Source organism: Eublepharis macularius, chromosome 11 (genome assembly GCF_028583425.1).
Source record: "Eublepharis macularius isolate TG4126 chromosome 11, MPM_Emac_v1.0, whole genome shotgun sequence".
NCBI classification, from domain to species: domain Eukaryota; kingdom Metazoa; phylum Chordata; class Lepidosauria; order Squamata; family Eublepharidae; genus Eublepharis; species Eublepharis macularius.
The window spans coordinates 15,742,809-15,766,898 of NC_072800.1; positions in this window are offsets into that span (position 1 = coordinate 15,742,809).

The window sequence follows — 24,090 nt, forward strand, 5'->3', positions numbered from 1 at the left end:
AAGAGAGCAATTCTAAGCAGGTCTGCTCAGAATCCTAGTTAGGTCTATTCTGTTATGGATGATTTTAGAGTACCACAGGCATATCCATTTGATGTGGGATATAAGATCTCAAGCAACCTTTTAGGAAAAAGGATTGTTGCTTTTTTGGGGAAAGCAGCAGAACCTTCATACCAAATTTTATTTGGGCCACCTGTCAATCACCCCGATCAGTTATTCCCGGCTTTCATCTCTTTGTGCCCAATGGTTTAGTTATCACACAGATCTCATATGGGTGCAGGACACAACACTGCTTTAATTTCTTCTTGCAAAGTGATGGGTCAAAAGTCACCTAGGAGGGAATTTTTGGACCGGTACCCCAAGTTCTGATTGCCCCCAAAAGGGAGCTCCCAAATTAGAGGGAAAGACCATAAATGGGGCAGGCTGGGGTGCAGGTTGGTCTCCAGCAATGCAATTGGATGAGCCCAAGAGAGGGAACCGGAAGCCACTCTAGGGACAAGGGCATAAGCCTTGTAAGCAAGACGAGCCAGCTGTTTCCTTTTCTGTTCTTTTAGTAACATGCTGACTTAAGCCTTGGTATTGTAGATAGTCTCCAGATATCTGTGCTTTCTAGGATATATGTGTGGTTAATGAAGCTTTTTTTTAAAAAAAAAAAGCCCAGCTCTCTGGCTTTAGGAAGGTGGATCTCTTGGCCTAGGGTTCAACCAGAAGCATTGGCTTGTTTGGCCAGTGAGTTGGTGCTGAATCGGACAGCTCCGGCATAGAGAAAGGGAAAGAGGAAAACAAGATGGGAATGGGCAGCTCTGACAAATACTGGCCCAGCCCCAAAGAATCTTCTGGTGGTTCCAGGGTACCTGAGTTTACCCCAAGTGTTACCAGAACTGCTGTTTTATGGGGAAATTAGCTAGAAAGTTTGGCTTAAGTTAGTGCGGATCTTTGCCAATGTATACCAGAGTCCGTACTTCCGGATTGCTCATGCAATAAAGAGGCAGCAACTAATCAATAAAAATGTGTTTACTAAGATGTTGTATAAGCCTACAATAATACAGACATACAAGAAACATACAAGAGCTAGGAAATAAAGGTTGGAAAAAATAGAGCCATTTGCATTAGCAGGGAACCCACTTGAGATCGAAGAAGCGAAGCAATACTTCACCTGATCACGGTGAGAAGCAGAGAGACAGCAGCGAAGCGGGGCGATATCCAATGCCTGCACTAGATACGCAGAGTGACGGTCGGGGGTCAGGAGAGGAATGGCGCGCACCTCATGGCAGGCAGAGCCTGCTTAAGTACCCAGAAATGTATCCCGAGGCAGCGGCCTTCCAGGTGGTTCTCAAGAGGGGAAACAAAAGCTTGATGGCTCTATAACTATCACTAATGGGCCACTTTAGGGTCTGAATGTATGATTGTGACACCTTAGGAAGAGGGGACAAAGGAGGGGAGGGAGTGCCGGGCGGGTTGTTCGGATCTGTCAGGAAGCTGGAGTTGTCTTGATGGAATCTGTTCTGGAATGTGGTGGTTGCATTGACATGCGTCCATTAGGTGTTCTGGACAGTTGACATGTAGCCTCCATCTCAGGGCAGCTTCCAGCGATATGCATATCAAGGTGAGGCTGGGCTCCATGAATGTGTCAGGAGCCTGGTCTTGAAATGGCAGCCTCAGAGCAATTGTCCATGGTGGCTCTCTGCTGCCTGAGAACATGGCTTCTCCCCTGGCACTCTTCATGGGCTGGCTAGCAGGCTGCCCAGTGGCGAGGGCAGACTCAGTGACCATCCTGCAAGGAACTCCCTGCGGGAACTGACCATGGGGTGCCTGGCCAGGCTCGCGGAGGGTCCTCCCAGCTGGCACTGTGCTGCTAGTAGCATGGCTCTGGGCCCAGGTGGGGTTAGTGTCTAAGGAGGCAAGAAACAGGCGTAGGTAACACAGTCCATAACAGCAGAGAGGCAGGAGGCAAACATGGGCAACGCTGCCCCTAACAGAGTTCTTGGCAGGGTCTTAAACAGCAAGGCAGGAAGCTGACATAGTCCAGAGCAGACTCCATAACAAGGGCGGGGGGGGGGGTCACTGGCAACACAAGGGAAAAGACAAAAGTTTGTTAAAAACAGACCTGGCTCCTGGCAGCCTCAGTTTACGGAACGGACACCCCTAGATGGTGGAGGGAGTTAGCAGCTGCGTAAACCAGGGGCTTGGAATGGTCACAAATTCAGTGGGGCTTACTCTCAGGAAAGTGTACTATTATTGCCTTCCAGAGATTTCCTACGTACTCATAGTAAATTGAGGACTAGGGAAAAGGGAATTGTTTGAGTCATGGTGTGTCTCAAAGGGAGAGATTATATAGTTCTGTCCCAGCTCCTGCTGATGGCATCAGAAGAAGCAACTGGTAGAACAAAATGGTTTGAGTCATAAGGGGATGTACTGAGAGGAGGGGGGATTGGGCTAAATCCCTCCCCTCTCTGTTCTGCTAGAAAGTATCTGCTGGCAGTTGTGTCCTGGCTCTCAGCTGCTGCTGATTTTTAAAATTGCTGTTTGGCTGCTGCAAAGGTGAGTCGGGCCCAATAGCCACATGCCTAGTTTGTCCCTCAGTGGCAGGACTTTTCACATTTACCACAAAGGTACCAATTCTAGTCCCAGACCTTAATCGTTTAGCCCGCTCTGTGGAGAAGGTTCACAACAGAGCATCCCAGACGATCATTAGGGGTCCTTGAGAGAGGCAGATGACATTAACAGCACTCTTTGACTTAACTACCAGTCTTAATGTTTTCTATGTATCCCAAGGGGGCATGTAGAGAACTCCTGGTGTGTCTGTTGATAGTCCTATCAGAACTCTCTCAGGGCCAAGCTACAAGTGACGAATGACACTTGAACGGCAAGTGGATCGAGTGGAGAGCAAGGGGAGGGCAAGTGAACAAGGAGGAATACACTTGCCGTTCAAGTGTCATTCGTCACTGGGCCAAGCTACACATGACAAATGACACTTGAACGGCAAGTGGATTGAGTGGAGGGCAAGTGAACAGGGAGAAATACACTTGCCATTCAAGTGTCATTCATCATGTGTAGCTTGGCCCACTTGTAGTTTGGCCCTTAGTTTTCATCAAAATTCTGCCAATTATTTGCTCTGGAACGTGGCTTAGGCAAGTCCTCACAGGCACGCCAGGCCATTTTGCTCAGCATACAGGGCCACTTGTCCACTCAGGCAACTGAGGTGAGCCTCTGAAGAGTTGATGCCACAGGAGAAAACAACAAGCCTAGCTTCTGCCTGCCATCTTCTCGCAGTCCCAAACAGCCATCAGCCCGTGTCCAAGGTGAGCCTCTGGTACTGATGCTAAGGCTGACCTGGCTCCCAGTGTGCCTGGCCCGCTACAGCCCTTCTCTTCCCCTCTCCTCCTGTTTGCTAGTATGTGAACATCTTCACAGGGAGATATTCGTTCTTGCAGCAATGGGACCAAAGGGTTGCCTCTCTGTACTCTAGTGGGAACCTCTTTGTTAGTCTTGACATGCTCTTTTAGACAAAATTTACTGGCAACTTTAACCCATTTGTACTGGTGGTGTGAACATCCAGTCGGGTATGTTGTTTTAAAAAAAATGATGTGTAGTAATGATCAGTTAAGGAACTGACTATGAGTTCAGAGGGAATGATCATTAAGTAGCTATTGTCACTGCCATGCTCTGAGGAGGATGAGCAACTGTGGAAAGGTGTATTGGCTTATACCAAAAGCCAGTTTGGTGTAGTGGTTAAGAGAGGCAGGACTCTAATCTGGAGAGCCAGGTTTGATTCCTCACTCCTCTGCTTGAAGCCAGACTGACCTTGGGTCAGTCACAGCTTTCTCAGAACTCTCTCAGCCCCAGCCACCTCACAGGGTAATAGTTGTGAGGTTAATAATAACACACTTTGTAAACCACCCTGAGTGGGGTGCTAAGTTGTTTTGAAGGGTGGTATATAAACTGAATATTATTATTGTTGTTTTTGTTGCATTTCGTCCGTGAAGTGCACAGAGTGATGTCCAGCTGGTTTAGTACCTTTACAGACCTGCCATTCAGCTCTGTGCTTCTTGACTTGAAAAGTCAATTTTGGGGGTTGCGCAAGCTGTGCCAGAATGCTGCTGCCTTACAAGGCCCACGCACTGCCACGGCTGCCGACTGTTTTTCTCAGACGTGATTTTGAGCAGGCACATGCAGCTGATTAAACGGCATTGAACTCTGAGGCTTGCTACTTAATTGGTGAGTGAAGGGGGGGAGGATAATTCAGGGAAACTTCTGGAGTCACTTTCATCGCTTGCCAGAACAAGTAGTAGTCACCTCTGGAGGCTCATGGAGGGAACCCAAAGACACTTTAAAAAATCCAGTTGTTAATGTTGGGATAATTCTGCTGAATGATCACGGAGGAATCTGGATGGTTTAAATCAACTTCCAGATGGGGCAAACTAGAACAGCTGTGTCTCAAGAGGAACCAACACCTTCCCCTCTTCAGCTTGCTGCAAATGAAGAATGATTTCCAAGCATATTCTGAGGCTGGTACTAATGGAGGAGGAGCGGGTAGAAGCAAACCCTGTGTAGGTCTTGCCATGCTGCCTTGCCCCAGAAAACTGGAAATGCCGCCGTTTCCATGGTCTAAATTCACAGAAAGAGGTTGGATGGCCTGCTGCTTCCACAGAGACCAATCCCCCAAGAGAGAGAGTTTGCCATAACGCAGCTTTGTAGAAGCGTCTTTTGGCTGCGTCCCCTCCGTAATGTAGATACTAAGGTCGTGTAGAGATGGCAAAGCTGGGATTCTAATTGATGCTGCAGAGAGGCAGGAGAGGAGGCGTAAGTGGCTGTATAAGACACAGCTGAGTTTGCGGCTTCTCTGCTACAAGCACTTAAAGCCTGGATGTGCTCAGAGATACGAGCCAAAAAGGCATAGCCAAGAGTTGGGAGGGAAATCCACTAGCTGACAGAGGCAAAGGCTTTGTATTCGGAACCACCACCACCACCACCACCACCCGGCCCTATTTGTTTCCACTGAATATTTTTGGTATTATAAGCCACTTTGGGTTCCCACAGAAAAGATAAGCAGGATATAAATAAACACATTTGCTGTTTCCCATAACTTTAAATGACTGAAAGCCAAAACAAAAACAGAGCCATTTTTATTTTGTTTTTATTTATGTGGTAGAAAGTGCCATCAAGTCACTGCTAATTTATGGTGACCCTGTAGGTTTATCAAGGCGAAGGACGGACAGAGGTGGTTTGCCATTGTGTGCCTCTGGTTAATGCCCCTGGACTTCCTGGGTTGTTTCCCATCTATGTACTAATCGGGGCCAACCCAGTAAGCTCCTGAGATCTGAAAAGATCAGACTAGCTTAGGGTTGCCAGGTCTCTTTACCCTCCCAGTGGGAGGGGCACGTGTGCATGTTCCTGGCATGATGATGATGATAATAATAACTGCACTTATATACCGTTCTTCTAGACAGATTAGTGCCTCATCCAGAGCACTGAACAAAGTCGGTGTTATTATTATTCCCACAATACAGCTGGGGAGCTGGGGCTGAGAGAAGTGATCCAAGGTCACCTGCTGAACTCATGGCAGTAGTGGGATTTGAACCAGTAGAATGCTGATTCGCAGCCCAACCATTATGCTATAGCAGCTCTTGTAGCATATTATTATCCCACAATCCAGCTGGGGAGCTGGGGCTGAAAAGAGTGGCTTACCCAAGGCAACCTACTGAACTCATGGTAGTAGTGGGATTTGAACCAGTGGAGTGCTGATTCGAAGCCAAACCACTTAACCACTGTGCTACAGCATATGTCACTTTCGGGAGTGAAGTCATCACGTAGGCCCTATGAGTGCTCTTGCGCTGAGCTGATTCAAATCATACTGACACAAAGCCCAGGAGCACTTCCAGACCCTGTGCGATGACAACACTCCTGGAAGCGACATCGTTGCTCTGCGCCAGGAGCGCACCGCATGAGGCCCATTCCTGTGCCTTTTCCTCCACCAGCCAGGCGAGTGGTGATGGAAGAGGAGGCTGGGAGTGGGGGATTCCCCCCCCAGGGGGCTGGCAACCCTAGGCTAGCCTAGGTCATGCAGGTCAGGTTTTATGGCCTATAGCAGTAGTTAAATCGGCAAACCTTTTCCTAGCTTGCAGTAATGGGGAAAACTTCCTCTATTTAATTCCTGTTTGTAAGGATGAAGTTAAAAAGACTCCACATCTAAAGGCAGAATGGAATGTTCATGCAGCTTCCAAAGCTTGATCTCAGTCAGTAAAATCTTCAGATCGCATCTTCAAATCCCTACATCGACAAGGATAGTCATAACAGAAAGTCAGTTTGGATTACTAAAGGGGAGGGGGGAGAGCAGAGTTACAGCCTTGAAGTCACGTGTCAGATAACTGGTGCTTAGGATTGTAATGTGTGTTTGTCTGTCAGTATTTCTGGAAAATAAAAATGTAAAAAGGAAATAACATTAATGAAATTTTCTGCCATTGAATAGCTGTGATGTTATTGTTAAACAGTAGAGACAAAAAAAAACCTATTCAAGAATGTAAAGATTTGAGGTTGGATCCAGACTGAATTTTCTACTAATGGAAGGAGTATGACTACTAAGGAATTGCACAGTTTTAAAGTGGTCAATGAGGGAAATTGAAATTGTTCAAGGTTTTCTATTCCTTGGCTCAATCGTCATCCAAAAGGGAGACTGCAATGAAGAAATCAGAAGAAGATTGAGACTTGGAAAAGCAGCTGTGAGGGAGCTAGAGAAGATCCTTGAAAAGAAAGATGTCTCTCTGGGAACCAAGAGCAATATAATGCAAACTATGGTATTCCCTGTCACTATGTATGGATGTGAAAGTTGGACGGTGAGGAATGCTGATAGGAAGAAAATTGATTCATTCGATATGTGCTGGAGTAGAATTTTCCGGATAGCATGGACAGCCAAAAAGACAAGTAAGTCGGTACTAGATCAAATCAAGCCTGAATTCTCCCTAGAAACTAAAAAGACAAAACTGAGGCTATCATAATTTGGTCACATTATGAGTAGGGGTGTGCAACCCGAAAAGGTTCGGAAAAAGATCCAGAAAACCGTGAAATCCGAAGCAGCATGCCGCTTTGGATTCGGGTTTCCAGGTCACTTTGGTATGCTCTGTAAAGATTCTGAGCATACTGAAGTGATGGGGAGGGGGGAAGGGGGAAGGCTCACCCACCTCCACCCTTTAACCCCATCCCCCACCCCACTTACCTTGTGTAGCCAGGGCCTTCCCTCCTGCCACCGCCACAGCCGGCGCAGCTGGCCAGCAGACAAGGCCTTCCCTCCTGCTGCTACCGTGGCTGCCGCGGCCAGCCAGCAGAGAGGGCCAGCCTTCCCTTCCGCTGGTGCCATGTAAGTGGGGGGTTGAGGAGGAAAGGTGGGAGGGAATGGTTAGGTTTAAAGGGCCCTGCCTCATGCGAAAGGGCCCATTAAACCTAACCCTCCGGGTCCCCCTAATGCTTTGGGAAGCTTTGCTTAGGGATTTCTGAATGCTGAAGCTTTCCGGATCAGGTCCAATTTGAGTATTTTACCCGAATTGGATTCCTGAAGCGCACACCCCTAATTATGAGAAGACAAGATTCTCTGGAAAGTCAATAATGCTTGGGAAAGCAGAAGGCAGTAGGAAAAGAGGAAGACCCAAAATGAGATGGCTTGACTCAATAAAAGAAGCCACGTCCTCCAGTTTGCAGGATCTGAGCAAGAGATAGGACATTTTGGAGGTCTTCCATTCATAAGGTTGATATAGGTCAGAGGCAACTCGATGGCACATAACACACACAATGGAAGAAGTGGAGTTATTTCCACTAATTCGCTCTCCCTGCTGTAGACCCCTGATTTCCCTCTTATGCAGTTCCTGGGAGTCCCCTGTCCCCCAGAAGCGGCATTTGGGGGAGGTAAGAGGGTTTGGGAGGGAGGGGCTACTGACTGAAGTGCCTTGTATGAGCAGAAAAGTTAACTTGGATCAATTCCTTTGCTTCTATGCAGGAAACAAATGGTTTGTTGTAATTATTTCAAGTAGAGTGAACTTTGCTAGACTTTCTTTTGTGCCCTACTTGAGTGTGGGGGGATAATAATGGAAGTTAACAATGTGGTCCTAAACAGAGCGGCACCCTTCAAAATCCAATGAAATCATCAATTAAGAGTGCACAATGGAAGTACTAGAATTTTAATTCAATAAGGGAGCACCTGTCTAACACTGAAAGCCGAAATGATGTGAAGTTTTAGAAGGGACAGCAGCTGCTGGCTGCCCTTTTGAAATGGGAATAGATTTAATTTTCCAGAGGTGAAGTCGAGGAATGGAATGTTTCCCTCGTGTTTTAATTGATTTTTCCTCAATGTGGAATGTTACTGTCTGCATCATGGAATTTCCCAGAGTAAAAAAGAAAGGCTTAGGTTTCAGTCACACGGCAAAAGATGTGTGCAAAAATGAAAACATCTGGGATGGCAGCCCAAAGAATAGCATTTTTCCTTTGGAAGGGAGACTGGTGTGTCTCCTCAGAAGCAGAGCCGCCAGCAGAGCTTAGAGAGCTCCTCCCTGGCATAACCCACCCCTGCCAGTGGGCAGAACTCCTCCTGCTGATCTGATGGAGATAGGATTGGCATTGGGGAGGGAAGACGGATTCTATCTGTGGTAGCCCTGGGAAAGCTCTGCTCGATGCAGCGGCTTCAGAAATGATGTCACGTCCCACATCTCCTGTTGTTCTTTCTCATGGAGCTGTACGATGCTCTTTCAAAGCTTCTTGACTAAGGGCCAAACGGCACATTCAGTTTTTTGGTGAGTTGGGTTCAATTTCCCTGGATGTGACTTGCTTTCCCCACAGCCACATGCCAGCTATGGATAAAGCCATTTTAAAGATAGGCGGGATCGACAGCTGAGTGAGAATTTGAACTCAGACCTCCCCAGTTTATGCCAGCCACAGCTGCTGGCGAAACGTCGGGAACTACAATGCCAAGACCACGGCAATACAGCCCGGAAAACCCACAACAACCATCCTCCCCGGTTTACCTCCTCAGAAAACCAGGTAACCGGCAGCAGGGGAGGAGAAAAGAAGATGAAGCACTGTGGCCGCCTTCCTTTGTCTCCCTCCCTTTCTCTACTCTCCTCAAGAATTGTTACAAACGCCTTTCTTTCTCAGTAATTAGATTTTGCCTTTAACCCTTTTCTTCTTGCCCTCTCTGGGTAGATTGCTGCCACCAGGAATTATATTCCAAAATAAATTTCCCCTTTAATAACATTAGGCTCCTTTGTGGTACTATGTGACCCTAAGGAAAGGAATGGGATATGGGAATAACAGACCCTCTGGGATTAAAAAAAAACCCCAAAATGTTTATCTTTACAAGTGTATCTGTTTCATATTATGTCTTAAGCTTGATGGTTTCAATGAGTGTTATCTGTTCTTAAAACAGTAAAGAGTCCAGTAGCACCTTTAAGACTAACCAACTTTACTGTAGCATAAGCTTTTGAGAACCATAATTCTCGACGTCAGAGAGAGAACTGTTCCTAAAGTTTCTTTCATAGGCACTCAGATCTTCATAAACTTTCTCTCTCAGGCTTCAGCTATCCATTGCTCACTCCAATACATGCAGATTTTCTCTCAGACACGCACACAGTTTGCCTGCTTTAGATAGAATGAATGGGTTTCTTTCAGACACACAGAGTTCAGATTTCCACACAAGTTATATTTCAGAAATGCTTAACCACACTCAGGCTGCACACAGCTTGCCTCTCTTGCCCCGACTCAATATTTCTCTCAGAAATGCTTAGACTTGCTCAGGCTACACACAAGATTGCCTGTTGGGTATTTCAAGTAGAGTATTTCTCTCAGTATTTCTCTCAGTATTTCTCTCAGAAATGCTTAGGCTTGCTCGGGCTGCAAACAGCTTGCCTGTTTTCCCCAGACTCAATATTTCTCTCAGAAACACACAATTCAGGCTTCACACAGATTAAACTAGAACAAGAATTCTTTCCAGGCTTCCACACTGGTTGCCTGCCTTGCCAAGTCTGACTATTTTCTCACCACTCAGTAACTGAAACAGCAGTTCACTCTGCCCACTCTCAGTCATCAACCAATCATCTCAGAGCCAAACTACAAGTGACACCTGACATTAGTTGGACAATGTATTGCCGAAGGCTTTCACGGCCGGAGAACGATGGTTGTTGTGGGTTTTCCGGGCTGTATAGCCATGGTCTTGGCATTGTAGTTCCTGACGTTTCGCCAGCAGCTGTGGCTGGCATCTTCAGAAGTGTAACACCAAAAGACAGAGATCTCTCAGTCTTTTGGTGCTACACCTCTGAGAGATCTCTGTCTTTTGGTGCTACACCTCTGAAGATGCCAGCCACAGCTGCTGGAGAAACATCAGGAACTACAATGCCAAGACCACAGCAATACAGCCCGGAAAACCCACAACAACCACTAGTTGGACACTTGTCAGCTTCCCTCAAGGTTTTTTTTTTTGAACTTTTTATTTTCTGATTTTCTGGAGTACATAACTATTTAAACAAAATTTACACATAACATTAAAAAACATTAACATTGAACCTTGGAACAGTCAATAAGAGATCAGCTAACGCTGAGAATTACTCTACTGATAACCCACAGCATCATTCAACATTCTTTATACAATGGATGCCTTTCTTGAACCATCTTCATGCTACCAACCAACTGCCAAATGCAGATATGAACACTTTCAGTTTCTTGGCACTATTATGAGTCTTATCCAGTATTGTACCTTCTCTAGCAATAATTCCCTCAAGTTTTGATGGGAAATGTAGGCAGCTTGGCAGAATGTTGGACAAGTGACAGTTGAAAAGTCCCTTGGACAGCAGTTGGAAAGCTAAGCTGCAAGACCAGGACACCTACATTTCCCATCAAAAGTTGAGGGAAGCTGACAAGTGTCCAACTAGTGTCAGGCATCACTTGTAGTTTGGGTCTCACTCCCTCATCCCTCTCTTTCACCACCACTCTTCATCGGTACCACACCAAGCATTTAAAGACACACACACACATTTAAAATCATTACAAGGATGCTTTGAGACTGCTTGGGGAGGAGGGATCAACCTTTTTCCTTTTTCTTTCCTTCTCTCCCTCTTCCCTTTCTTTTCCCTGCTCCTTCTCATTCTCTCCTTACTTCCCAGTGGGCTTTTCAATGTTTCTCCAATTCCTTCTTTCCAAATAGCAGAACCATGTTTCCTTTTTTTCACCCCTCCAAACTAAGCTTGCCAACTCCTGGTTGAGAAATTTGTGGAGATTTGGGGTTGGTGCCTGGGGACAGTGGAGTTTGGTGAAATGAAGGACCTGAGCTTGGTAAATGCCATGAAGTCCACCTTTCAGTGCTGCCATTTTCTCCAAGGGAACTTATTCTTGTACTCTGGAGATCAGCTGTACATCCAGCTGTAAATCCACCTAGAGGTTGGTTATTTTAGCTTCTCCATGCTAGCTGACATAACAGAAAGGACACAGCACTTCCAAGTTAGCTGTAAATGTGCATGAGGAAAGGGTCAGTGTAGTAGTCAAAGAGTCCCACAAGGGTCTAGAAGATCTGAGGAAAGGCAAATTAAAAGTTATTAGAGACAGAAAGTGTCATGTCTTGTTAGGCCTTGAGCATCAACACTGAGATGGTAAACAGACTAGACTCTTTATTTAACTGTAAAATTTTCTTCAGTTTATCTCAAAAGGTATCGAGAATTTTAAAACTACAGTTTTTTAAAAAAATAACACAGCTGGCCTTATTTTTTGCTTGTAGATTTTTTTGCAGCTGTTTGGGCCCACTTGTTGTTCCAACCTTTAACATTGCTCCTTCTTTCATACAGGAAATTATTTATATTGTGAACTTGCTCGAGACAACTTCTGCTTCTCTTTCAGAGTCTCAGCACATCTTGTTTTCCTCTGGAGTCATTTTTAGGAAGTTAGATTTATGTACTCCTTTCCATCCCAGCATCATTTGAACATGGGATCTTCCCTGGAAGATTAAAACCTTTTTGATGAGGAAAAGGTGGTCATGAAGAAAAGTGGGGCACTGCCATTGTGTGTTTGAAATTACAAGCTGAACTTGCAAATCTATTCCTCTAGTTTCCTTTGCACTTAGGGTCATTTGGCTAAGTTCCCAAGAGAATTTCATGTACAAAGTAAGCTCTCTAGCCTGTGAAAGCTTCGGCTTCAATAAATCTGTTGGTCTTTAAGGTACCATGAGACTCCTTGTGCATTTTTGCTGAGACAGACAATAATATAGCTATCCTTTAAGAATTATGGCTAAACTAGCAACAAAGCCCATTGTGGGGAAAAATACAATGGGCTCTAGAAAGGGGAGGGCATGCAGGCAGGCATTCACTCCTCCTCCATTGCTGATTACAGCTGGTGAAGGAGGGGGGTGGGATTTGCTACTTGCTCCATGCATGATATATGCTGGGTAAAGGGGGGGGGCATTGCCTCCTGTTCTGCACCTGACTACAGCTGTGTGAAGGGGGGCAGGCATTGCCACCTGCTCTGCCACTAATACCAGCTGGGTTAAGGCAGAAGAGGGCATTGCCACCTGCTCCACTCCTAATACCATCTGGGTTCAGGCAGGGGGCAGGCATTGCCACCTGTTCCACATCTGATACCAGCTGGCTGAAGGGGGAGTGGGCATTGCCACCTGCTCCGCTCCTAATATCAGCTGGGTTAAGGTAGGGGGAGGGCATTGTTACCTGCTCCTCTCCTGATCCCAAATGGGTGATGGTGGGGGGTGGGCCTTGCCACCTGCTCTGCCGCTAATACCAGCTGGGTTAAAGCTCTGCTCCTGATCCCAACTGGTTCAAAGGGGGGGGGGGAGGCAAGCATTGCCATCTGCTCTGCTGCTGATACCAGCTGGGTTTAGGCAGGGAGAAGGCATTGTCACCTGTATCACTCCAAATACCAACTGGGTTAAGGTGGGGATGGGCATTGCCACGTACTCCGCTCCTAATACCAACTGAGTTAAGGTGGGAATGGGCATTGCCTACTGTTCCATTCCTAATACCAGGTGTGTTAAGGAGGGGGTAGGCATTGCCAGCTGCCTCACTCCTAATACCAGCTGGGTGAAGGCGGGAGGCAGGCATTGTCACCTGCTCCCGGCCTGGGCTTTTCACCATGGCACATTTTCTGGAGGGATATGGTGTCTAGCCTAGGCTTCCTTCCATAGCAGCGCCCTCTGGTGGTGCACCAGAGTATAAAGTGAGTTGTCTGAAATACGCTTACTCAATTATATAGCAAGATAACCTACTGAATTTTATTTTATTTCCTACCATATCAGTATTTCTATACAATTCCTTTTTTTGACTGCTAATTTGCAAGTACTGAGAGAAAACAATCAGGATTACATGCTTTTGTTTGTTAGAGCTGATAATTTACTATACTTTAAATCCCCTCCACCCTCAGTGAATCTTATCTAATATAAATAATTGTATGTGACTATTTCCTGTTTTCCTGACATAGGGAAATCCTTACAATACAATATGAAGGCCAGTGAGAGTACTGTAAGTATGGGTTTATTTCTATATTTTTTTCCAAATCTTAACTCTAACTGATGTGGCACCGTGGTTAGATTGCCAGACTAGGACCGAATCCCTTTTCTGCCATGGAAGCTCACCAAGTGACCCTGGGCCCATCACAACCTCTCAGCCTAGCCTACCTAACAAGGTTGTCATTGTGAGGATAATGTGGAGGAGGGACGGCCGATGTGATAAGCTGCTTTGTGTCCCAATTCAGGAGAAAAATGGGACATGGATTTTAAAATAAACATAAATGACTGTACATATTTGATTTTCTTCTTGCCTAATCCACTCTGATTTCCTAACAAAATCCAAGCTGCAAACAGAATGTTTACATATTCAATTCTCCAACATAGAGTGTTGTTGTATATTTTGAAATCCATGGATATGTTGCAGTTAACATGGTTGTGTGATAGGATATTACTGTTAAAAAAGACCATACAGAGTTTCTTAGAATCCCCTTTTCTACACTTGGGGTTTTATAAAGGTATTTGTGCAAGACTAGGTTTGATTCAGGATTTCCGCACCCTCTTAGATTGAGGAATAGAATGAAAATGCAGGTAGAATCTTCATTTTTACTGTGACAATTTTGCCTGTCCCAAAAAACTTCCCTTTTACCAAGTTCTTTGCCTCTTGCTGAATTTTTGAAATCAATAGACTAAGATAACATATTAAAATAGGCATCCAGTGTCCCCAGTAGCTCAGACACCCAATCATTTATTTTGGGTCTTGGTATTTTCTTGAACTTAAAAAAAACACCCTTTATTTGAATGTCCAATTGAGGTAGGTGGATTCTAGGAAACAAAACAGAATTGCTGGTTTTATTACTGAGGTATAGTGACTGGATTTCATGCATGTGAGTGCCAGACTTCAGAATAGGATATATACAAGTATTCTAAGTAGGGCAATGTACTTAAAATTTAGTATATTTTTAAAGTAATAAAGAACTTGAATTTTTAGTATTTCCTGACTTCTTGATTCACAGCCAGGTGCACAATTGTAGTGTAAATTAGCCAAAATGTCATTATGAACTAGAATTTGTGTTCCAAGGACAATCGTTTGATGAATATGATTCATATACACATTCAAAACTAGAAAATCTCTTTAACTTGACCTTGAACAAACAGAGAGTATCACAGCATGAATCTTAAAAAATAACTTTGCCTTGTTCCAAGGTATAAATCTTCATAGTTGAAACTGGCTACTTCCCACCAAAGCATTTAATTTGACTTTGCGACATAGTATGTGAGCTGTGTTATTGCTATGTGCGCTAAGTCTCTAATAGAAACACACTCACAATTGTTTTCATTGGATAAGAAGTGGTCTGGTCATTGCTATTATCCCTCATTTTAAGGAAGATCATAGTCCGCAAGTAGTCCATGAATTACACTGGAGGGAGGGGGATAGCCCTGACAAGAATCAAGCAGCTGCATTCTGAACCAGCTGAAGTTTCTAGTTTCTCAAGGGCCATTTTCACATTTCTTACTGGCCACGCAAAATCGTGCAAAACTCCTGGAACAACAGCATCTTCCTGGCACGATTTCTCATCATGACTCCGGTTTGTGACGCAATTCGCCACAAACCAGGAGTTCCAGGAGTTTTGCGCAATTTTGCATGGCCAGTAAGATGCGCGAAAATGGCCCAACATACAGTACAAAACTGTTTGCACAATTTTTGAGTTGTGTGTGCCCAGAATACTGTACATGTGGCTCAGTAATGGGGCAGATTGTTCCTCTCCGGGAATTGTTTCATCTTGGGAGCTCCTCCCCCAAGGGTGCTGTCCTGGGCTGAATTAGTCAACTTTAGTCCTTTAAAAAGAAGTTCTCCATTGCCGCTACGTGATTGCAGGAAAAGTGAGTTGGGTCCAGGAAATCCGGGGCTGACTTGTTACACATTGTAACATGTACTGCAGCCCTTAAAACATTTTGAACCTGCCAATTGGACAGATCCACAGTTGTGTGACAACTCTGTGCAACAGGTTGGACAAGAGAGAATGACTGCTTCAGGGTTACCCAGTAAGCTTTACGTGAGAATTTGAACTTGGCTGTCCTGCAGGCAACATCAGATAATTCTCCCAGCACTACATAACATTGGATAATTCTTCACTATGGACAATTGTGCAAGAAAAAAGATATCCCAGGTGAAAATCTACCTTTGTACAGAACTCTGTAGATATTGATGCAAAAGGATGATATCTCTATATTCTTAGGAATCCATCTGATTGGAAGATAGTGTCAGCTCTCTGTGATTGACAGTACTGAGATCTCTCAAGGAAGTGAATGACTACTTTTGTGTTGGAGACAGTCTATATAGTTTGCTGAAAGAGCAGATACCAGATACTGTAAATGGTTCTATGAGAAGCAATGCCAAAGAGAATCATTCATTTTGAGTTTGAAACCTTAGAAAAAGGGTTTTTATCTAGAGATTGGCATGAACTGAAATACGAACCAAAGTTTGTGACAAACTGGGCTGGTTCGTGGTTTGTGAACCGGCAGTTCATCAGAGCCCATTTCTGACAAACTGCACGAACTTTAGGCTGATTCACTTGGTTTGTGTTTTGGTTCATCACTGCAGACAGCCTGGCACCAATCAATCAGTTTCCTAGGCAACAGAGGATGGACTTTCTACAGACTTTCTACTGACCCAGAAGTGGCCTTCTGCTGGTCCAGAAGTGACTTTCAGCTGGCCCGGAAGTGATGATTTGCTGACCTGAATGTGATGTTTTCACGAACCAAACGATCCAGTTCATGAACTGAGGCAAGTTCGTGGAAGTTCGTGTTTCGTGGTTCGTGAAATGTGCCGAACCACGAATTGCATGGGTCATTTTTTTCCCCAGTTCATGCCCATCTCTATTTTTATCTAAAGAAACCAGAAGACATTAAAGGTTACATAGACATCATTATTTGACAAGACTCAGACCTGTAGGAGAGTAACATAGAGTGACAGCTCTAAACAGCAGATCCCAGAGGGGGTGCTATTTCCTGCTTCTGAAGTCATTCTCATGTGTTTCTTTTCAAAATACTGCTCACATCAGAGTAGTAGTGCTCATGTGTTATTTTGACTTTGCTTCAGGGGTAAATGTTTAAGGCCAGTTTACAGCTACTCATGACATTTACAAGGCTTTAGATGGGCCAATCTCTCTTGTTCATTCCACTCATTCAGTTTGGAGAAATCTGCCACTGTTTATTATTATCCCCACAACAATCACCCTTTGAGGTGGGAGGGGGGGAGCTGAGAGAGCTCTGGAAGATCTGTGACTGACTCAAGGTCACCCAACTGGCTTCAAGTGGAGGAGCAGGGAATCATTCCTTGTTCTCCAGATTAGATTCCTGCTGCTCCTAAACACTACACCAAACTGGCTCTAACGTGAAACACGTCCACCTGAGACCCTGCAGAACCACTGCCAATCTAAGCTGACAATGCTGAGCTGGAGAGACTGAGGGTTGCAATCAGTTTAAGGCATCTTCAAGTTATTAAGAAGCTTTCTAAGCAGCATTTCAGAGTTTTATGCTTTTTTTAAAGTTAATAATTTTGTTTTGGGATTGACATACCTTTAAAGGATTGCAATTGAGTTTTGTGTGGTCTTGGAATTCCAGAGTCAGTTCTGAAATAGATAATTCTGCCATGCGGTGATCCCAGTCACCACTGGCCTGGCCAAACTACATATTACCTTTTTTACAAGTTTCCAGAGAGCCAGCTCATGTTCCCCACGGCCCTGCAGCAGCTGTGGGGAATGACTTCCTTAAAAAGAAAAAAGAGAACCTAAATATGCTTGGAATGCCATTGTGGAGGAAGGGAGGGCTCCTGCCTCCCCCCTATGCCATTTTCCCGCATGAAAACAATGCAAAGAGAGATATTTCTCAATTTCTGCTGCTTTACATGCTTTGCCACTGGACTGTTGAAAGGTACTTTCTGTGAAATTACAGGTTTTTTTTTTAACTTCTAGAGCTTCATGGCTGCTCTTCTGAGGTTTTCACAATTTTTATGAGCCCCATAAAGAACAATTCATTAAAGAAATTCTAAGCTGGGTTGCCAACTCCAGATTGAGAATTCCTGGAAATTTTGGGACAGAGGCTGGGGAGGACAGAGTTTAGGGAGGGGATGGACCTCAGCAAGTGAGCCTATAGGGTTTGCTTGCCATAGCTGCACTTTCCTCCAGAGGAACTGATAGTTGTAATCTGAAAATGTATTACCAGGAGAACTCCAGGCTCCACCTGGCAGAACAAAGCCAAAAGCGAGCGAACCGGCTTCCTGGTCAGGTTTGTGGCAGGGCCAGTCCTGTCCTCGCACCTGAGCACCTTTCCTCTATCTCCCCCCACCCCCCTTGACCAAGCCGGTGTTTGCCTTCAGCTTTACAGCTCTTGGTGGCAGAGACCCCCCCTCTAAAAACCAAAAGGCAGTCGAACAAGGCCTCCACCTGGAGGTTCCACAACAATATATTTATAACCGTGCCCGACTAACTAAGCAGCAAAAGTACTGTATTAGCTATTTGGAATCAATGAAAAGGCTATAAAGACCATTCAATAAAGCATATAATTGTTCCAAACTGTTCCATACACATAGAAAATAGTTTCATCAATCGAACCACTCAAGTATATTATTCATATTAGGTCAAAGCAGTTACCACTGTAAAATACAAAGAAGAAATATACAAAATAATTTTTCAACATCATTATAAGTGCATTTGTAAATTCAAATACAATTGATTACAATACTTTATATTCACAATTACCAGTTTGATGGATGTAATTTCTCAATAATTACTGTAAAGCAGAAACATATCAAATTCATAAAATGTCATCTTAATTATTATCAAAATTTATCTATATACAATGTAATTTTCAAAGTTTTTTAAAAATTATATCATACTTACAATCAACAAGTCAATATTTTTTACTTTCAAAGTGCATAGCAATGGTTTTCACAATGGCGTTAGTGATTCAATGTAACAACATGCAGCTGTTAAGTATTACATCCAATTAATATCTTCTATTACATTTAAAGTGCTAGTGCTCCTAGAGTATCTCATAAGAATGCTGCCAGATCAAATGAGTTGTTTAAACCCCTTGTTCCATCGTTCGCAATTTAAACATCCACCACGCCTCCTGTTGCAGTAGGTCCCATTGTGACATTGATGACTCCTTATAATGACTCACATACAGTACAGTATAAACAAAATCATTATCACTATGTCCCATATTCTTGAAGTGTGTTACCAGAGGCGCGTCCTCCACACTCCTCCATAATCTCGACCGGTGTTCCTGGATTCTTATTTTTATAGATCGTCCTGTGCATCCCACATACATTTTTTTACATGGGCATACTATCAAATATACCACATTTTGGCTGTTGCAATTTGAAAAATCCTTCCAAAATAAACCCAAGTCCTTCAATTGTTGTGGTGACATCACAAAATCACACATATTGCACTTGCCGCATTTATAATGTCCCTTCGGTAATCCTCTTACTACAGTCTTCCCTACCATATCCGTATGTACCAGTTTGTCCCTAAAGCTTTGTGTTCTATGGAGGAGAGGAAATAAATGCCCCTTTGTCCATTTGCAGAAATATGTACAGAGAACATTGAAAATTAAAATTCTAGAGATTAAAACTATACAGATTAATCCTCTGCATAGAAATATTTTGGCAATCCATTAAATCAATATCTTTCTCATTTGTCTTTCTAGAAAAAATAAACTAGTATAATAGCTATTTAGAGAAGGTCACCAAATCAGGTTTCCAAGGATCTTCCTGGAAACTATCTAATGAAGAAATTAAACAAAATCCCATCCAGTTGGGAGAGCCAGTTTGTATAGTGGTTAAGAGTGTGGGACTCTAATCTGGAGAACCGGGAATCCCCACTCCTCCACTTGAAGCCAGCTGGGTGACCTCGGGTCAGTCACAGCTTCTAGGAGCTCTCTCAGCCCCACCCATTCCACAGAGTTATTATTGTTGTGCGATACTGATAACATACTTTGTAAACCACTCTGAGTGGGCATTAAGTTGTCCTGAAGGGTGGTATATAATTTGAATGTTATTATTACTATTATTATTTGAATGTTATCATCATCATCATCATCACCAGAACAAACAGGAAAGCTAATTAAATAATTATGTGTACACTGTGCACTTAACTTTGGTAGTGGAAGGTGCTGTCAAGTCATGGATGACTTATGGCGACTCCTGGTAGGGTTTTCATGGCAAGAGATGAACACCTATGGCTTGCCGTCGCCTACCTCTGCACCCTTGGTCTTCATTGGAAGTCTCCTATCCAATGACTAACTAAGGCCGACCCTGCTTAGCTTCTGAGATCCAATGAGATCAGGCTCACCTTGGCGTCATTCGCAAAGGCAACTAAAGAAGAGTTAAAAAGAGATATTCTGGAAGTCCGTTGGACATCTTCAAAATATGCAATGAAGCGTCAGCTGCCTCGCGAGATTATTATTGATTTTTCATCTAAGAAGACCCGGGACACCATTTTATACAATTCGACCAATGTGGACTTGGACTTTCTTGGCAACAAGGTTAAGATATTGAAGGACGTTCCATTTTTAGCTCGGAAAAGAAGATTCAAATACAAAAGGTTTGCAGCTCTTCTGAGAAAGCGTGATATAAAATACAAATGGTTATTTCCGGAAGGCATCTGGTTTAGATATAAAGACCAAGCCTACAAGATAATATCGGAAGTACAGCTGAAGGATTTTGTGCTTAATCATCAAGAGTTCGAGCAAGAAGAAGATCCAGAATCTGAAGGGGGGAGTGGGGAGGAGGGAGTGAGTGCAGCTACTGTAGCTGTTCAGAGAGAGCTGCGACCGAGACGCGGGGGGGGGGGGGGGGGAAGAAGACCTGATCCTGACTGTAGTTTGTATCTTATAAGATCTACCAATCTAATAGCATATTAGAAAGTTTAACTTTAAATAATTGCATTATGAAGGGAATTCAATACTTGTAGTTGTAGTGTGTGTTCTTATGTTGTTTTTTCCCTCTCCCCTTGTTTCCTTTTTCCTTTTTCTGTTTGTAGTTTTGATGTTAGTAATTAGAAAATAAAAAAAAATATTACAAAAAAAGAGAGAGAGATCAGGCTCACCTTAGCTATCCAGGGCAGGGGATGTACTTACTTTTACTGGGGTGTCAAATGCTTCTCTGTGCTGCTTTGGACTTCAGGTTGACCACCATGGTGGGCAGCATCTCACCCCCACTCTCCAAGCCCCACCCTAACTCAAAGGAGCAGGAGGAACCAAAGGGGGGCAATGTTGTGGAATTCTCTAGGCTTTCAACTAATCTTTATGTAGTTTTACCTACTAGACTAATGCATAATGCTATTTTCTTTGGTCTTCAGCCCCCCAAATGCTCCCAGCATCCCCAACTGCTCCCATCTGGCAACCCCAAGCTTGCCTCTGTAATGCTACCTACATTGTACTGTTCTGAATATCTGCTTCTGCACACTCTGTAATGAAAAAAATTAATTACTTATAGAACCAGGTTAGCAAGCATGATAATTTCTTGGGTGAGGAGTACAATCCATGAGCATTTCATCCTCAGTTTAATGGAAAGTAAAAGATTTTGCATCCAAAAATATGTTTCATGTTGAAAGCAATGGAACAGCAAGCAAGCAAGCAAAAAAGAAAAAAGAAAAAAGAAAAAAAGGAATCGATGCAACAAGAAAAATGAGAATTAATAACATTTTGGGCAACACAACATTTGCATGCTCCCTACTTAGTGATGCTAAGATAGTTAGAAACTCAATATTCTGTCACTGAAGAATGCATATAAAAGAGAGTCTTTTGCAGGGGGAACTGTTAGAAACAAGGAATCTAGCACTGGGATGGGAGGTGAAATATGTGATATTTTATCTGAAAGATCTTTTCACTAAGTTTGCGCATGTGTGTGTGTACGCATGCATATGCAAAAAGAGAGAGCTTTAATGTGCATAAAGGTATTGAAGAGACTAGGAAATTGGGGGTAGCGTAAGTAAGTGGTCAAAAGATTGTGGAAAGACTTAGGATTGAGTGACTAGAAAATAAAGAAACAGCTTTTTCATTAGCATGTATTGCATCTTAAAAAGGATTGTGAAATACATTTATAGAATCTTTTCTAGCCAAACAAAACTCTTGCGTTATACCCACAAAGGAACAGAGACTGGTTTGAAGAATTTGGGGAACTAGTAACAAAGCCCATTGTGGGGAAAAATGCAACGGGCTCTAGATAGGGGAGGCTGGCAGGCGGACATTGCCACCTCCTCTGCTCCTAATCCCAGCTGGACGAAGGTGGGGGCAGACATTGCCACCTGCTCCGCTCCTGATCCTGGAAAAGAAGAGAGATCAAAGGATCTCCCGAGGCAAACACAATTCTATAGACTGTTAAAGTGCACCATGCAAAAGCCGAGTGATATTCAATGATTTGTATTCCAATATAAAGTGCAAGGTGCACCGTGTTCAATAAATAACAATGAATAAATACCAAAGAGCGATATATAGTTCACATCCAACAATAAATACGCTGAATAATTTACAACAACAGATCAAAATCATATACACAGATCATGTAGCCGGAGAGTACTCTTCTACTGCCCGGCTGTTAGTGCTGATGAGGTTAACCCGAAGACTTGGTGTCCTGAGGTAATAATATATAAAATAATAGAATTCCTGTGATATAAATTATTCTTTCTTCTTCTTTTACAAGTGCAAACTTGCCCACCAGGAGAAGAGGGAGCTCCCAGGCGGGAGAATGCAAGAAGACAGGTCAAAGAGGAGGACATGGTCCAAAGCCGCTGAGAATTGCTCAACAGGGGGCTAGCTGTTCTCCTGTTTCGACAAACTTTCTCAAGAGCGTTCAAAGCCAGCAATCTTCTCCCTGAGATACACAATTTATAATAAGCAACATGATCTGATGAAAATTTTCGATAAGTACATAATTATAAAATTCAATACTCACATCTCCAATGAATCAGGAACAACACGTTCTGCAGTAAACAACCATAATAGGTATTCAGAGGAAGAGTGAGGGTGAGGACTACCACTCGTTAAGCATTTAAGCATCCCATTATCAATTCCTCAATCAGACACATCCTGGTGGTAAAATTTAAGGGTACAGTAACATCACATAGGAGAACACAGATCAGATATTCACAAGTAACAGGAGAGATCTAATGTTTGATTTAGACTTTGTGGGGTGACTGTATTTAATTTGAAGGTCCAAAAGGATTCCCTTCTCAAAAGTTCAAGCTGTAGATCATAGGTCCTAGCATTTCTTATCACCTGCAGTATAGAGAATAGATCCAGAGGAGTTAGCCGTGTTAGTCTGTAGTAGCAAAATCAAAAAGAGTCCAGTAGCACCTTTAAGACTAACCAATTTTATTGTAGCATAAGCTTTTGAGAATCACGTTCTCTTTGTCAGATGCATGGAGGGCAGAAGGAAACTGGTCAAATATAGAGGAGGAGAGGGGGGAGGGGGAGGAGGAGAGGGGGGATGTAAACAACTCCTTTGATATGGAGATGCAGACAGCTCGTTTAAGTCTTTGATGGAATGTACTGGTAGATTGAAGTGTTCTTCCACTGGTTTCTGGACGTTGCCATTTCTAATGTCAGATTTGGGTCCATTTATTCTTTTGCGTAGAGGTTGGCTGGTTTGTCCAATGTACAGACCAGTGTTGGCACATGAGGGCATATATCAGATTGGAGGATGAGCAGTTGTAAGAGCCAGAGATAGTGTAGTTGATGCCATTGGGTCCTGTAATTGTATTCCCTGGGTAGATATAGGGGCAGAGCTGGCATCTGGGTCTGTTGCAGGGCCTGGTACCTGTGCTGGTGACTCTGCTGGCCGATTCATGGTTGTGAGTGAGAAGTCGTTTAAGGTTGGGGGGCTGTCTGTAGGCAAGGAAAGGTCTTCCACCCAGGGCTTCTGAGAGAGAGGTATCATTTTCCAGGATGGGTTGTAGCTCGCTGATGATACGTTGGATGGGTTTGAGCTGGGAGCTATAGGTGACAACCAGTGGTGTTCTGTTGTTAGTTCCTTTAGGTTTGTCCTGGAGCAGACTGTTTCTGGGTACTAGTCTGGCCCTGTTGATTTGTTTCCTCACTTCATTTGGTGGGTACTGTAGCCCCAAAAATGCTTGTTGTAAATCTCTTAAGTGGGAGTCTCGATCAAGAGCATTGGAGCAGATACGGTTGTAACGTAAGGCTTGGCTGTAGACAATAGACCGAGTGGTATGTTTAGGGTGGTAGCTGGAGGCATGTAGATATGAGTATCGGTCTGTTGGTTTCCGTTATAAGGTGGTATTTATCCGTCCATTATGTAGTTGTACAGTGGTGTCCAGGAAGTGTACCTGTTGTGTAGAGTGGTCCAGGCTTAGGTTGATAGTAAGGTGAAAGTTGTTGAAGTCCTGATGAAATCTCTCAAGGGCTTCCTTCCCATGGGTCCAAATGATGAAGATGTCATCCAGGAATCTTAAGTATAGTAGTGGTTCCAGTGGATGGGAGCTGAGGAAGCGTTGCTCCAAGTCCGCCATGAATATGTTAGCATATTGTGGTGCCATGCGTGTGCCCATGGCTGTGCCATTAATCTGTAGATATAAGTTGTCACCAAA